Consider the following 15,694-nt stretch of genomic DNA (forward strand, 5'->3'; position numbering starts at 1 on the left):
AATGTTTAGGAAAGTACAGTACTGTAAAGTAAACGATTCACTAATCATGGGTAGCATCCATGTCAGATAGAACACGATATTATTATTATTATTAACACGAGATTATTAACACTACAGATTTGTTTGGACTCGTTTCTTGCGTGGGCGATACGGTCCCACGCCGTCGAATCCACGTTCGCGTGATGGCGGGAGGGGGGGGGGGTCACGTACGAGCAGGTCCGCGTATTCTGAGCCCACGTACTCCGAAACCTTGCCGTATATATAATCACCGGCGACGTTTCAGGAGGGAAATGACCCCCCCCCCCACCCCCCACTCCTTCAGAGCACACGAAGGAGCGTTGCCCTAAACGATGGCCATGTTAAATTTCGATTTAAAGCTTTCGTGACTGCAGGGATTCATCTTCCTGGTTCTTTCGGTAAAGTCACGTAGAAGGGAAATAATAAAATAATAAAAATAAAACATAATAAAATAATTGTCACGACGTTTAGGCCACAACGCGTAGCTGCCTGAATTCTGAATTCAGACGCTGTCTTTCCGACAGCCCTGCTCTTCACCTGAGGACGGCTGCTTGCGTTGTGGCCGAAACGTCGTGAGAATTATTTTATTATGTTGTATTTTTATTATTTTATTATTTACCTGCTCTTCACCTGAGGATGGCTGCTTGCGTTGTGGCCGAAACGTCGTGAGAATTATTTTATTATGTTTCATTTTTATTATTTTATTATTTCCCTTCTACGTGACTTTACCGAAAGAACCAAGAAGATGGCCATGTTACAGATTATTTCTAATGATTGCCGAACGCATTGAGTCGAGTCTTCGTTTGCCGCTTGCGCTTCTGCACCGCCACCAAAGCGGCAATCGCAGCAACGCCCCTTTGGCTGCGGGCGCGACCACCGTCCGTGGCACAACACGGCTGCGTAAGTGTTAAACTATATTTTTTCTTTTACCAGGTAAGGCCCAATGAGCTATATATATAGCGATCAGAATAACCGACCAACAATCTAATTTGAGATTGTTAATTTTTGTTAATTTTTATTTTACCGGGTCAGGCCCACTACAGAGCTTTTCGACTCTTTTTCAGAAGCAACCTTTGCAATTACAAATGATAGCAGCTCAACGAGGTGTTCTCATCATCACGTGGAAATTTATAGCAGCAAAATGGTCTGAACGCGTGACGTTTATTCTAAATGTGGAGTTAAAAACGGAGGACCTGGAAAAAATCCACGTGACAACGGGGAGAGAGGACATGCAAACTCCAAATTTAAATCAGGCGTCGGGGTCAGGATCGAATCCACGCCCTCCTGTATACCAGGCGAGGTAGTTAACATCTCCTAGCCACCGTGATCATGATGAGGAGAGAAAGACACGCAAACTCCAAAAAAACAGCAGACGTCAGGTGCGGGTACCATCCCACGCCCTCCTGTATACCAGGCGAGCTAGTTAACATCTCTCCAACGTGGCGCCCCTAGTTAGCGACGTGACTGGACGGACATGCAAGCGCGTGCGCGCTCCGATGCCACGTAGCCATGCACGCTCCAGTAACGGCTCTCGCCAAACAGCGACGACACGCACGCACGCACTGCCACGCAAACAACGAACGCGCGCCGCCACTTCGGAAACGCCGCAACACGCAGATGTGGGGCAAGCACACGACATGTCGTGCGTGCCGGGGAGGCGCAAATGGGAGCGGGGGGGGGGGCGCGGCGATCAGCGCAACACCCGACGGCCCGTGTTCGATTCCCGCTCAACACGGCCGACATCGGCGGCGATTATCTGAACCGATCGCGACGCTCCCCTCCGCCGACTTGAGCACTCGGCGCGATTTGTGAAAACGTGGACGGCCGGGGAGACAAAAGCGTCCGGGTGCAGCGTTGGCCACGCCGCCCCCTCGTGCGACGTGCTGGTCTTTGAACCGGGGCGCTCGCGAACAGCGCTTGCCCCCAACAGCCCGCACAGCGATAGGGAGGAATGCCTCTGTCGTGTTAAAATCGCGTGTTTTTACCAAGTCGGTCGCGGGCAACCTAATTGTAACGAGAAATATGAATATTAATGAGAAGTTCAGGTACGTTACCGTCCGAGAGGGTGGAGGCGGTGGCGCAGCCGGGTTAAGCCAACCAGGTTCTACATCCGGCGACCGCCCCCCTCCCCTCCCCTCCCCCCGTTCGACTGCCGGCCACGGCTAATATCAGTGGCGAGCGATAGGCGAACCGGTCCCCGAACATTAACCCCTTCACCGAACCCGCACGCCGACCAACGTGGTGAAGCACGGTCAAACCACACGGCGTGGGGGAGGCCGTCATCCAGCAGCAGACTGACGAAGCGTTGTTCACGGTGATTGTCATTAAGATCATTATTATTGTCGTGTTATAATCCACTACGAGTCATGGAGATACGTTTTAGTTTTTTTACTAACACGGTTCCTGAGCGCAGTTGGCCCAAAACGACAGGCGGCCGGCAACAAACGGCAATGCCAGAGTTGTAAGGGACGGAGTGCTGCTCGTGGTGTCCGTGACGTGAGCGAGGTAATTGTTATTGACAGCTCTGGCTGTAGCCTGATGAGGCTGGTTGTAATTAGCTGGCGAAACGGCGCACTACCATCGTAAATGTCGTGGGTGTACACTCCAAGACCCACCTGGTGTGCTGTACTAGTAACGAATTGGCACGTTTCGTTAACGTGACAAACCTTACTAATACTGCCGGGTGGTGGCGGGTTTAACGACGCATGTATATTCGCGCGATTTAACCCAACAACAAAAAAACCCTCCATCACGGATAATCATCCTAAGAACGTGGGGAGACGAGTGAAGGTGGAGAGAGGGAATTCCAGAGCGGAGTGTGGCGAGCGAAGAACCAGGAAGCGAGGTGACGTGGGGTGGTGTCGATGGTTAGTCCACGATGTCTCGCTCGTACATTCCATCTTATTTGGTCTACACCTTTCAAACCGTCCGTCACATTTGCACACCGTTTGCATGCGCGCTTTGCAAATGCTCTGCACAGAGTGTCAATAATTGAATCTCGGACGCGTGACGTGAAACCGAGGTGAAAGCGTCACTCTGGGGTCAGAGACACCGAGCCGAACCGACGAGATCCTGGGTTAGGATCCGGGGTTTGGTTCCGGCATTTGGATCCGGAGTTCGGATCCAGTTATCGGATCCAGGGTTCGAAACCGTGGTTCGAATCCGGGGGTTAAGATCCAGGGCTCGGATCCGGAGTTTGGATCCAGGGTTCGGCTGCCCAACCGAAGCGGTTAAACCAGGTCGTCAGGTGCAGCAAGATGATGGTCTAAGCTGGGTCACCCATGACTTGCACCCCATCATGTTACAATTAGAGTTTTGCACTCGGTTCGGCTATATGGGTTGGAGCGTGTCGTCTTGACGATCTCATGTGCAGAGCGGGTGGGGGAAAGTGCTGCCTGCCCTCTACTCTGCGGCCCAGAGGTCACGTGAAGAAATCTCAGGAGGTCGCTCTGTGGGACGTCCGCTGCACTGGGCCGTTGTCCGACGCGAAAAGTTTGCTCTGCGAGATTTCCGAATGGATTCTCCATTTCGATTTAAAGCTTTCGTGACTGCATGGATTCATCTTCTTGGTTCTTTCGGTAAAGTCACGTAGAAGGGAAATAATAAAATAAGAAAAATAAAAAATTCTAAAATACAATTCTCACGACGTTTCGGCCACAACGCTGCTTGGCCACAACGCTGCTTGCGTTGCGGCCGAAACGTCGTGAGAATTTTATCTCATTACGTTTTATTTTTATTTATGTATTATTTCCCTTCTACGTGACTTTACCGAAAGAAACAAGAATATGGATTCTCCATCCCGTGACGACGCAACGCCGACAGAGCAAACGGAAAAAAATTTGGAAGCAGAGATAAAGAATATAATAATAAAACAACAATAATTAGAGAGAGAGAAAAAAATGTCAAGATATTCGAAAAATAACACGTGCCAACATTTCCGTTCGATGTAATTATTGATTCGACCATCATCGAACGCATATCAGAGTGCGGAAAAGTGCGCCCCCTATTGCGTAAAAAAAATATTTGTTTAAAGCTACTTGAATGATATTCTTGGTGGGAGATGTCCCTGCTAGAAATTCCTGCCCTGCCAGTTGTTTCGACACATGGGGGGGTCCCCCCCCCCCACCACTCTGTCAGATTTCCGAAGGGATTCTTCCTCTCATGCCATTCCGCCGGTGGTGCAGTTGCAATAATGCGAGAAAGACACAGCTGGGTTCTGGGGGTGCGGCGGGGGGGTAAATCCCACTCGATTTTGTCGTTAATCGTTACGCAAATAATAAACATGAATCATTGCGCGTACGCAACGTTTTTTCTGTGTTTACCGGTTGTTAACGCTTTCCAACCGAGGTCGAAAGCGTTTAAGCATTAACGCTGGTCCATTTAGCGAGGTGGGGAGAGGGGGGCGCGGGAGGGCACTCTATATGAGGGCCAATATACACGAAACTTTCACGATTGTGTTGCAATTAGGGACTCGCTCGACGTAACTTTGGGAGGAAGATATGAAAACACACAACAACAAAAAACATGTACCCGAATATACTCTTAGGTTTTTTCGGTAAAGTCACGTAGGTAAAAAATAAAATTAATAAAAGTTAAATAAAAATAAAATAAAAATCACGACGTTTCGGAGGCAACACAAGCTTCCGTCTTCAAGTGGAACCGTCACAGCACGATTGCTGTATCAAGTAAAGAACTTACTTGGAACCGTCACAGCACGATTCCACCTGAAGACGGAAGCTTGTGTTGCCTCCGAAACGTCGTGATTTTTTATTCTACTTTCATTAATTTTAATTTTATTTTTTACCTACGTGACTTTACCGAAAAAACCTAAGAGTATGAATCCTTGCAGTCACGAAAGCTTAAAATCTAGAATTAATACCCAAATATACCCAACCGTGCTTTTGCCGTGACGGCTACCATTCGGCTTCAATTCATTAATGAAACGCCTCCCTAGACAGAAACGCGCAGTTGGCGCAAGCAGTCGGATAATCCACGGGAGTGGAGGCCGAGTATTCCGTACCCCGTTTGGTTTGTCACTGGGGGTGCTTTCTGTTGTTACTGTTGTTTAAGGAGGCGACTTTGCAATTTGTATTTTTTCGCGAGCGGACCAATTTTCGCTGCACCAAATGCGCACGCGCACGCACACACGCGCACGCACACACGCACGCACACGCACACACACGCGCACGCGAGTGTTGCCCCCTTAGCAGGGGTCACACGGCGGACAGTTGATAACGGGGTTAAAATTTAAACTTTTGGAGTTTGTTCGTCCATTACAAATCTGGAGCGGCCGCTGCTGCTGCTGCTGCTCGACGGGCGGGGACAGACTTCGGTCGCTCGTCGGTCGCGATTAAAATCCGAGCCGGCGTAAAAATAACAAAGTGCTAAATTATTCGCGTTCACTAAAAGACGATTTCCTCGAGCGAAGCAGAAACAAAAAGTGCCCTACGATTTACTGACGACACGGCTATTATGACAACGAGCGGAGATTGACTACATTCAATAGATGGAGGAACTGAAACAAATGTTTTTTAATTCGACTTTCTAAGTTGAAAAAATGTATATGAAAATGGAGGCAAGTCTGCATTTTACGTTTTCTATTACTTACATTCTCTGCAGCGACACGACTTATTCTTTTGAGTTATGTATTGTGCAGCTTTGAGTTGAACTATAAGCTCGTATCTAAGGATGGTTATAGGAGTGAGTGACTTGGAGCGACTGACAACTTGTGCGCTACGAGTCACACAGAGCCACCTAAATGATCCAACGGTCCGGTATCGGCGCTTGTGTGGAACGGCGGTGCAGTGGGTTAGCGCAATTCGCTACGAACCGGGCGACCCGAGTTCGATTCCCGCTTACGACAAAAAAAAAACAGTGACGATTATCTCAACCGGTCCTGGGCCTCGCCTAGGTCGACTCGGCTTCAAACGAGTACCCGGTACAGTGTGTAAACATCGCCGCTGGGAAGACAAAGGTGTGCCGTGCCGGCCTTCATAGGTGCTGCTTGCAAACAGCACTTGCCCCAAGAGTTTGTTAAGACTAAACGGGGGGATCTTTGGCTTTGTCTTGTATCGCTGCATGGGATAAGGCGGGGGGGGGGGGTTCTTTATCGGATGAGCCGAGGGTTTTCATCAAACGGGTTGGTTACGCACAGACACGTGCTAACGTACAGACACACGTTCACATACAAAAACAAAGGACAAAGATCCCCCTTGTGTAACCTTCAGACTGGAGGGACATGCGCTGTTTGCGAGCGCCTATTAAGGCTGGCACGCCACACGATGAGGCGGTGTTGGTTAACAACACCACGCCTTCGTCTCTCTCATGCTGATGTTTATCCACCGCACCAGGTACTCATTTAAGGCTGAGTTGACTTAGGGGAGGGGGCCCAGGCCCCCCCGCCACTGATGTTAGCTGTTGGGTATCGAACGCAGGTCACTCGGTTCAATTGCAAAGCACAGCACGCAGCACCACTTCCCACTAACACCACCGCACCCGCCCACACAACTCGAATACCCAGACCGCCATTCGCCACTAAGTGGCGGTGACGTCACCACAGAGCCTGTGCCGGGCTAGGTGAACTTTGAAGCCGTCTCGTGAAGTGTGGAAGGATCGCTGGCAAGGAGGTCACGGGACAGACCCAAAACAAAGATCCCCCCCACCGTGTAGCCTTAACAGAGTGTTGGGGCAAGTGCTGTTAGCGAGCACCTATGAAGGCCGGCACGGCACACGAGGGGGTGGGTGGCCAACACCACGCTTTTGTCTCCCCAGTGGTGATGTTTACACACAGCGCCGGGTACTCATTGGCGGTCGAGTCGACCTAAGGGAGGCCAACGAACTGTTCAGATAATCGTCACAGGTGTTGGCCTTGAGCGGGAATCGAACTCGGGTCATAGCCGGTTTCGTAGCGCAGCCGCCCTAACCTAGAGCCCGTATCTAACTGTTGGTGTAGGCGTGAGTGACTGGGATCGACTGACAACTTGTGTGCTTCGAGACACACAGAGGCACCCGAATGATGCAACGGGGTTCTGTATCGGTGCTTGTGTGCAGCGGCGGTGCGGTGTTTAGCGCACTACCCTACGAACCCAAGTTTGATTCCCGCTGCACCGCCGCTCCCCTCCAACAAAGGTACACACACAAACGCAAGCACGTACATACATACATACACACACAGCCCCCAGGTTCGCTTTATATTCCCCAAAAAACAAGAAAAACCACGCATGCGCATGGATTATACAACGCTTTAAAACACGTGTATGTCCTTGGTAGTGTTTAATTATATCATGTGTAGATCACAAGCTGATGGGTGGGGGGAGGGCCTGTCACAATGCATTTGGATATTCGCGAGCATTCCTTGTTTGTGCTTGATTTACGTCTCACGGCGTTGGGCAAGCCCCTACCAGCAACACGACTTCACAATGAAGTTGTGTGGATTATTGTCACGAGAGTTATCAAGGACAAGATGGACAGATGGACAGACGGACGGAGCTCATGCATGAATGCTTTCAACCTTAGATAGGCATCGGTTAAAAAAAATATGAAATACACACACACATGCGCAGCTTGTTACCCTTGACCCTACATTTCTGCCAGTGCACGTGATGATAATTAGCAAGCTGCAGGACATGCATGGCCCATCTCTACCGCCACCCACGCCACCGCCACCACCACCAGCAGCAGCATCCGCAACACCCACCCACGACACGCCACACCCCACCAAGTCTCCGCTCCACCACCCACCCACCGCCCCACCCCACCACCACCCACTCTTTGAACGAGACAACTCTGGCGAAATGTGCCCGCGTTTATCTCGCCCATTATGAGGCCACATCCAAGGTCAGCTCCTAACAAAGGACCGCGAGCGCGTGCGTGCTGCGAGAGAGAGAGAGGGCGAGCGAGTGAGCACGCGCCCGCGAGAGGCAGGCAGGAATTGTTGCGTGTCGAGCACCGACGCAATATTATACGGTGGACAAAGGCCCCTCAAGATCGATACGATAGGCGCTACACAGCGCGGATTCATACGGGGGTCTAAAAACCTGACCTGCATCCGTTAAGACGCCGCGCGCGCAGATCCAAAGCTGCGTGGCTGGCAGAGGAGAAATAGCGACCTCCCACTCGGTGGCAAACGCAACGTGAATTCCTCGTGTGGCACAACCGCAGGGGCGGGGAGTCAACAGCACGGACGGCTGGGCGAAAGGGAACTCCACGCAATGGGGGGCAGCGGAGGAGGGAGAACGGCCGCATCGACAATTCCTCGTGCAGAGCAGCGGCAAGCGGTGCAGAGGTTAACGGAACGAGCTCCTAGCGAGTTTATTTGGACAAATGAATGACATAATTACCGCAATTATTGAAAAAATGGGTTTGCCAACCTAGCCACGTTCGCTACAACTTAATCTCCCATACGAGCTTGTCTTGCAAACTCAACTTAATTAAGCTAATTAGAAAATTATACCAGTAAACGCGGTCGCGTGTACGGGTTGACTGGCACACACGGCAGCGGCGTGCCACTCTGGGTAGCGCGTGGAGGAGCCACCCAGCGGCACGGGCAGGCGGGTGGCACGCTCGCCGCTCTGTTGCAACGAATTTCCATGGACTTCAGAACTTGTGAGACCCAAACGAGCAGGCGGGCGTGCTTGTACGTGTCGTGACGCGTCCATCTAGATTGAAAAAACTCATTTCTTTAGAACTGCTTTTGTGTTCAGTTTGGGTGTCCTTCCCACCCCGCCACACCTCCAATTAGCACGGTTGGCTAGGTACGGTGCGAAAGAAGTTCAACATACATACCTCCGATTACCACGGTTGGCTACGTAGGTGCGAAAGAAGTTCAACATACATACGGGGGATCGATTTGTCTTTGTGGAGTAGGGAAATAGTGGGGTGGAGATGGTGGTGCGTCTATGACAGGTCCAGACAATCGCCACCAATGTTCGCCAGGAACCGGGCTCAAGACTGGTGGTTTGAAAGCGCAGCGCGCCAACTGCTACACATTTCCCACTCCCCGCTCATCTCACGCACGCAACACAAAGACAAAGACCCCCCTCCGTGTAGCCCTAACAAGTGCCGTTAAGCGAGTAGCACCTATGAAGGCCGGGACGACACACGAAGGGCGGTGGGTGGCCAGAACCACGCCCCGGCCGGCTTTGTCTCTCCTAGTGGCGATGTTTACGCAAAACACCAGGTACTCATTCGAAGCAGAGTCGACCTAGGGGAGTCCCAAGCACAGTTCGGATAATCGTCACTGTCTTTGGTCGTGAGCTCGGCTCATAGCTGGGTTCGTAGCGAAGTGAGCCAAGCCACTGGACCGACGCTCCGCACAAGTGCCGATACAGAGCCGTCGTGTCAAGTCGTCAGTCGCCCCCGTGTGTCACTCGCTCCCATAACCACGGTTCGATACGGGGTGCTTAGGCTCGACGCGAAGCTGCACACAACACACAGCGAGTGTCGTGGTCGTCACCGTGGTAGAACGCAAGCAACAGAACACGCAACGTGCAGACTGTGCCTTTGTCTCCCCGGTGGCGATGTTTACACGCCGCGCGTATGTGCGCGCGCGCTCGTGAAAACACGAGGTTGCGTGTCGCGTGATCACAGAGCTCTCGCTCGGGTCGTTAGCCCTAACGGAGCGGGCGGGCGGCTCCGTTGCTGCCGTGGTGTGCGAGTGTCTTTGTCTTGGGGTGGCGGGGAGGGGTTTTGTTCAACAAAACTTAAGATGTCTCCCAACGAACCGCAGCGGCCTTCTTTTGAAGATGCGGGGACGGGGGGGTGGGGAGGCGCGGCCTGGGCTAGCGCAGAATTAGATGGTGGGGCGGAGGAGGGTGGAGGGGATGAAGGGAGGGAGGTGTTCGTGAGTGGGGAGGGCCAGTCGGGTTTGGGAGGCGGCGCTTGGCAGTGTTTAACTCGGGAATGGGATGAACCTACGTCCGCCCGGCTAATCGTCCGCCCGTTCGTCTGCCCATCGATCGATCGGTCTGTCTGTCCATCCGCCTGTTTGTCCCTCCACCTGTTTGTCCGTCCATCCATCGATATGTCTGTCCGTCCGCCTATCTGTCTGTCTGTTCGTCTGTTCATCCATCGATCTGTCTGTGCATCCAACTGTTTGCCAGTCGGCCTATTCGTCTGTCCATCCATCGATCTGTCTGTCCACTCATCTGTCTGCGAATCTGTATCTGTCCCTCTACATTGCAGAAATGCCAGCGTGTGACGGCTGCTGACAGAGCGGCGTTGTTTTTCTATCATGTTTTTGTATTGTTTGTTCTTGTAACGTTCTGACCCGCCCCTGTCATAAAGAGCTTCATAGCTCCTCGGATTTCTCTGGAATAAAGATTCTGACTATTAATATATTTAAGAAAAAAATTTCTCAATCACATTCCAATTGTGCTATCGGCACAATTGGAATGTGGCAGCTGGCAGTGGTCGTCATCATCGTCGTCATCACCACCAACACCCAACACCCTGTGTGGAACGAAGCACATCCCCAGAAGATGACGTCGCAGAACTACGACCGCCAAGAGGTCCCTTCAACAGATCTCTTCATACAAAACGACGGCCGTGCACGTCATTCAAAAGGGAGTTTTTTTCAATATATTACTAGCTGTACTACCCGGCTTCGCCCGCGACTTGGATTCACCACGCCCGGCCGCCTTGTCCCCCCAGTGGCGATGTTCACACACCACACCAGTTACTCGTTTGAGGCTGAGTCGACTTAGGGGAGGCCCAGGAACGGTTAAAAAAATAATCGTCACCGGTGGTGGCCGTGAGCGGGAATCGAACGCGGCTCGCCGGGTTCGTAACGCAGCGTAGCGCTAACCACTACACGACAATGCGTTACGCTTCCACGTGCGCGGGTCACGTGACAGATGTGACGTCACAGCTCACTTGCCGTGCAAAAAATATATGCATTATTGAGCTCCCCCCCACCCCCCCAAAAAAAATATAAGTGTATTTTTAGAATGTTTGCATGGTGTGCAGTCTGGAAAGTACCCACATGGAAAATTTCAAGTTTGTTGCATAATCACAACTTTGCCTTTTATGTATATGGAGATGCCCGAACAGGAACTTAAGCCTAATTAAGCGCGAAAAAAATGGGGTGGTGGAGCAGCGGGCATCAGGGTTGTTTTGGTGTGGGTCATAGGTGACAGGTGGCCAAGACTATCGATCCGATTCGCATCACGGGAGAACCTGGTTCAACGGTCACCGTGGTAGGGGGGGCGGCTGACACACGCGGCCGTCAAAAACCCGGCGCGCTATCGCCGGTGCCGCCAGCAGCCCGACTCTGTGGCTCCGAGGGTTCCCGCAAAGAGAGGCTCGTCGCTATTACGTGCCAACTTTGTTTTTTTTCTCTGCGAGCGACGAGGAGAGGGAGGGAGGGAACGGTTGGGCACGGGCGGAGGGAGAGAAGGCACAGCGCCACGAACAGAACGGGCCCCTGCCATTACAGGCAGCGCCAATCTCCGGCGGAATTCAGCTTCCGCCCCCCCCCCCTTCTTTCCACCCACGCCGATCCGCAGGAGACTTTGCCGCCACCACGGAGGGTTCCGTCGCGGTCGTAGTTCCGTCACGACGTCCGACGTTTCGCTCCAAGCGCTGGTAGCTCCTCCGGGACATGGAAACGGCGGGCAGTGGCGTTTCTCGCTTGATCACATGGGGTTGGCGGAGGCTGCCGCTGCCGAGCGGGTGGTTTGATTTTAAAGGTCGGCCGCCGTTGCTTGATTTGCGGTTTAATTTCTGAGAGCACGAGGGCGACGGGCCCTGGTGCAATAAGTCCGCTTGCACCACACACGCCATCGCGGAATAGGTTTGCGCACGGTATTGCATTTTTGTTCGCGCGTTAAAACGGCGCTCAGTTTTTATACCGAGCGCTCTTGCCAACAACATCCGGTAAATCCTGCGGGGGATCCATTACAAGGCCTGACATTACAATGGCTGATGAGACCCAGAAGGTCGAAACCGGTCCATCATTTACTTTCTTAAACAAATTATGCTTCAAAAACACCGGTCTGGAAAGCTGCCAGGTTGATGGACTGAAACAAATATTTTAGTAAGTGGAGACACAGAATGGGTTTCAAATTTTACCTGCCAAACAGACAGGTTCACAAACCCACTTGCTGTACTGCCATCGTGTGTCTGTGTGTGGGAGTCGGTGCAACAGTTAGCGAGCTGGGCTATGAAACCCAACGACCCGAGTTTGATTCCAGCTTAATGGCCACCAACGACAGTGACGATGATCTGAATCGGTCCTGGGCCTCCCCTAGGTCGACTCAATACCTGGTGCGGTGTGTAAACATCGCCGCTGGGGGAGACAAAAGGCGGCCGGGCGTGGTGCTGGCCACCCGCCCCTTCCCGTGCCGCCTTCATAGGTGCTACTCGCTCACATCGCTAGCCCCAACAGTCTGTTGAAGCTACACGGGGGAACTGAAGAAGATCCCAGCAAGTGCAGCGAAACGTCGGACCTCGTGCCGAACATCGCGCGGTGCAAAGACGCGTCGGAAATGCCGGACGGGAGCTCGCACTCAGTGTGACACGAGCCTGGTGGGCTGCAGCAACCGCAACTACGATGCCCATGATCATGTTGTTGATGATGTTGGGTGTTGTTGATGATGTTGGATGTTGTTGATGATGTTGGATGTTGTTGATGATGTTGGGTGTTGTTCATGATGTTGGGTGTTGTTGATGATGTTGGATGTTGTTGATGATGTTGGATGTTATTGATGATGTTGGGTGTTGTTGATGATGTTGGATTTTGTTGATGATGTTGGGTGTTGTTGATGATGTTGGGTGTTGTTGATGATGTTGAACAGCCAAGCCACCAAACCAACTCTCGGGAAGAGAAACGACCACGGAAAAATCAACAAAGCTAAACTTAAACTAAACTAATTTTATTTTACCAGGTAAGGCCCACTGAGCAATGTAGATCTTTTTCATCATCACCACGTGGAAATGTATAGCAGTCAAACACTCTAAACGCACAACAATTCTAAATATGGAGGGAAAAAACCGGAGGACTCGGAGAAAAATCCACGGGACCACGGGGAGGGAGGGAGAAAGACACAAAATCTAAGTATACAGCCGTCAGTCAGAATCGAACCCACGACCTCCAGTATACCAGGCGAGGTGGTTAACATCTGCTAGGCACCATGATGATAAGAGAGAGAGAGACACACAAACTCCAAATATACAGCCAACGTCAGTCGGAATCGAACCCACGACTTCCTGTACGCCAGGCGAGGTTGTTAACAACCCAATCCGAACAGAGAGAGGTGGGGGGGGTGGAAAACATTACCGGCAATGGGGGGGATGGGGGAGGGGCGAGGGAGGGGAGGGGGGGAGGGAGGGAGGGGAGGGGGAGGGAGGGAGGGAGGGAGGGAGGGGGGAGGGAGGGAGGGGGGGAGGGAGGGAGGGGGAGGCTGTATAAAAATAAGGAATTACAATCTCCCCCCCCCCCGCCCCCAGTGAGCGCCACACAACGGAGCGCCCCGCACCACTCCCACGCCCGCCCGCCTCAATCAGCCATCGCTTGCGAAATGCACACTCACGCTTTGCTCTCTACCCAAATGGGACAAAGACCGAGGCCCATAAATGGGCGATTTTTTTTCCTCGCCGGGCAGGAGGAGGAGGAGGAGGGGGGTGTACGGGAAGGTAGCGGCGACCAAACTTTTTACAAGCAGATCCCCTTCGTCACAACGCAGCAGATCGCAGGGCCGGTCGCTGGATGTTGTGAGCCGCTCAAAAGCTCTCTCGCCTTAAAGCCCTCTCTCTATTCCCTTTCCAATTTTATTCAATTTAAAATGCGTTATCAGCATCGCATCGCATCACGAGACGAGGCATCCTTCTCAGGGCAGCGCGACCGCCCCCCACCACCCCCCCCCCCCACTCGTGTTGGATAACGGCCCGAGGAAGTAAACATCACAGAGCTACCTCTGAGATTCCTTACAAGTGACCCCTGAACTCCACACACGGTAGGCGGCAGCGCTCTCCCATCCGCTCTGCCATATGAGGGTGCGGTTCATCGCACGGCAGTCAAATGGATTTATTTTTTCGTTCCCAGAGCTGGAATTTAGCCAAATGAAGTACTGACACAATTTTTTTTACGTGATCCGGGTTCGTTTTAGAAAAAAAGTTTATTTGGGGCCTGTGTGTTGTCTTGCTGTGGAGGTCTTGGACTGTTGATGCTGTTGTTTTGCTGCCCTGCCCAAGCTTGAATTTAGTGTAGAAGAATCGGCAGGAATTTATATACTTTTGCAATTTGTACATACATGCTAACACCCACCCACCTACCAACTCACCCACCCACCCACCAACTCACCCACCCACCCACCAACTCACCTACCTACCGACCTACCCACCACACTGCAGGTCACCTCATTCCTCTCTCTTGCGTCTTCTCTCTCACTGCCCCACTCTCTGGAATTCCCTTCATCCCATCATCGCGACCTCTCATCCCAAGTTATTACAACCTTGCTCAAGTGAAGAAACGTGTTACACTCCGATCCATTACACCTTCAAACAGTACCCGTTCGTTGCATCTCTCTTCCTGTCCGTCGGTCAACGCTGATCATCTTCCTCCAGCCAGCCGTTACTCCTCACTACTCCCTGATCATCCCCCTCCAGACAGACGTTACTCCTCACTACTCCCTGATCATCTCCCTCCAGCCAGCCGTTACTCCTCACTACTCCCTGATCATCTCCCTCCAGCCAGCCGTTACTCCTCACTACTCCCTGATCATCTCCCTCCAGACAGCCGTTACTCCTCACTACTCCCTGATCATCTCCCTCCAGCCAGCCGTTACTTCCCACTACTCCCTGATCATCTCCCTCCAGCCGTTACTTCCCACTACTCCCTGATCATCTCCCTCCAGCCGTTACTCCTCACTACTCCCTGATCATCTCCCTCCATCCAGCCGTTACTCCTCACTACTCCCTGATCATCTCCCTCCAGACAGCCGTTACTTCTCACTACTCCCTGATCATCTCCCTCCATCCAGCCGTTACTCCTCACTACTCCCTGATCATCCCCCTCCAGACAGCCGTGACTCCTCACTACTCCCTGATCATCTCCCTCCAACCAGCCGTTACTCCTCACTACTCCCTGATCATCCCCCTCCAGACAGCCGTTACTCCTCACTACTCCCTGATCATCTCCCTCCAGACAGCCGTTACTTCTCACTACTCCCTGATCATCTCCCTCCATCCAGCCGTTACTTCCCACTACTCCCTGATCATCACCCTCCATCCAGCCGTTACTTCCCACTACTCCCTGATCATCACCCTCCATCCAGCCGTTACTCCTCACTACTCCCTGATCATCCCCCTCCAGACAGCCGTTACTCCTCACTACTCCCTGATCATCCCCCTCCAGCCGTTACTCCTCACTACTCCCTGATCATCCCCCTCCAGACAGCCGTTACTCCTCACTACTCCCTGATCATCCCCCTCCAGACAGCCGTTACTCCTCACTACTCCCTGATCATCTCCCTCCAGCCAGCCGTTACTCCTCACTACTCCCTGATCATCTCCCTCCAGCCAGCCGTTACTCCTCACTACTCCCTGATCATCTCCCTCCAGACAGCCGTTACTCCTCACTACTCCCTGATCATCTCCCTCCAGACAGCCGTTACTTCTCACTACTCCCTGATCATCTCCCTCCAGACAGCCGTTACTCCTCACTACTCCCTGATCATCT

The 15,694-nt window shown here is 52.3% G+C and overlaps 1 protein-coding gene across 1 annotated transcript in view; it reads right to left on the minus strand.

The window, feature by feature from the left end:
• Positions 1–15,694, minus strand: part of LOC144735169 (uncharacterized) — a 189,509-nt gene that overhangs the window by 117,562 nt on the left and 56,253 nt on the right. The window lies entirely within an intron of this gene.

This window comes from Lampetra planeri, chromosome 54 (assembly GCF_965212315.1).
Source record: "Lampetra planeri chromosome 54, kcLamPlan1.2.h2, whole genome shotgun sequence".
Taxonomy (NCBI): domain Eukaryota; kingdom Metazoa; phylum Chordata; class Hyperoartia; order Petromyzontiformes; family Petromyzontidae; genus Lampetra; species Lampetra planeri.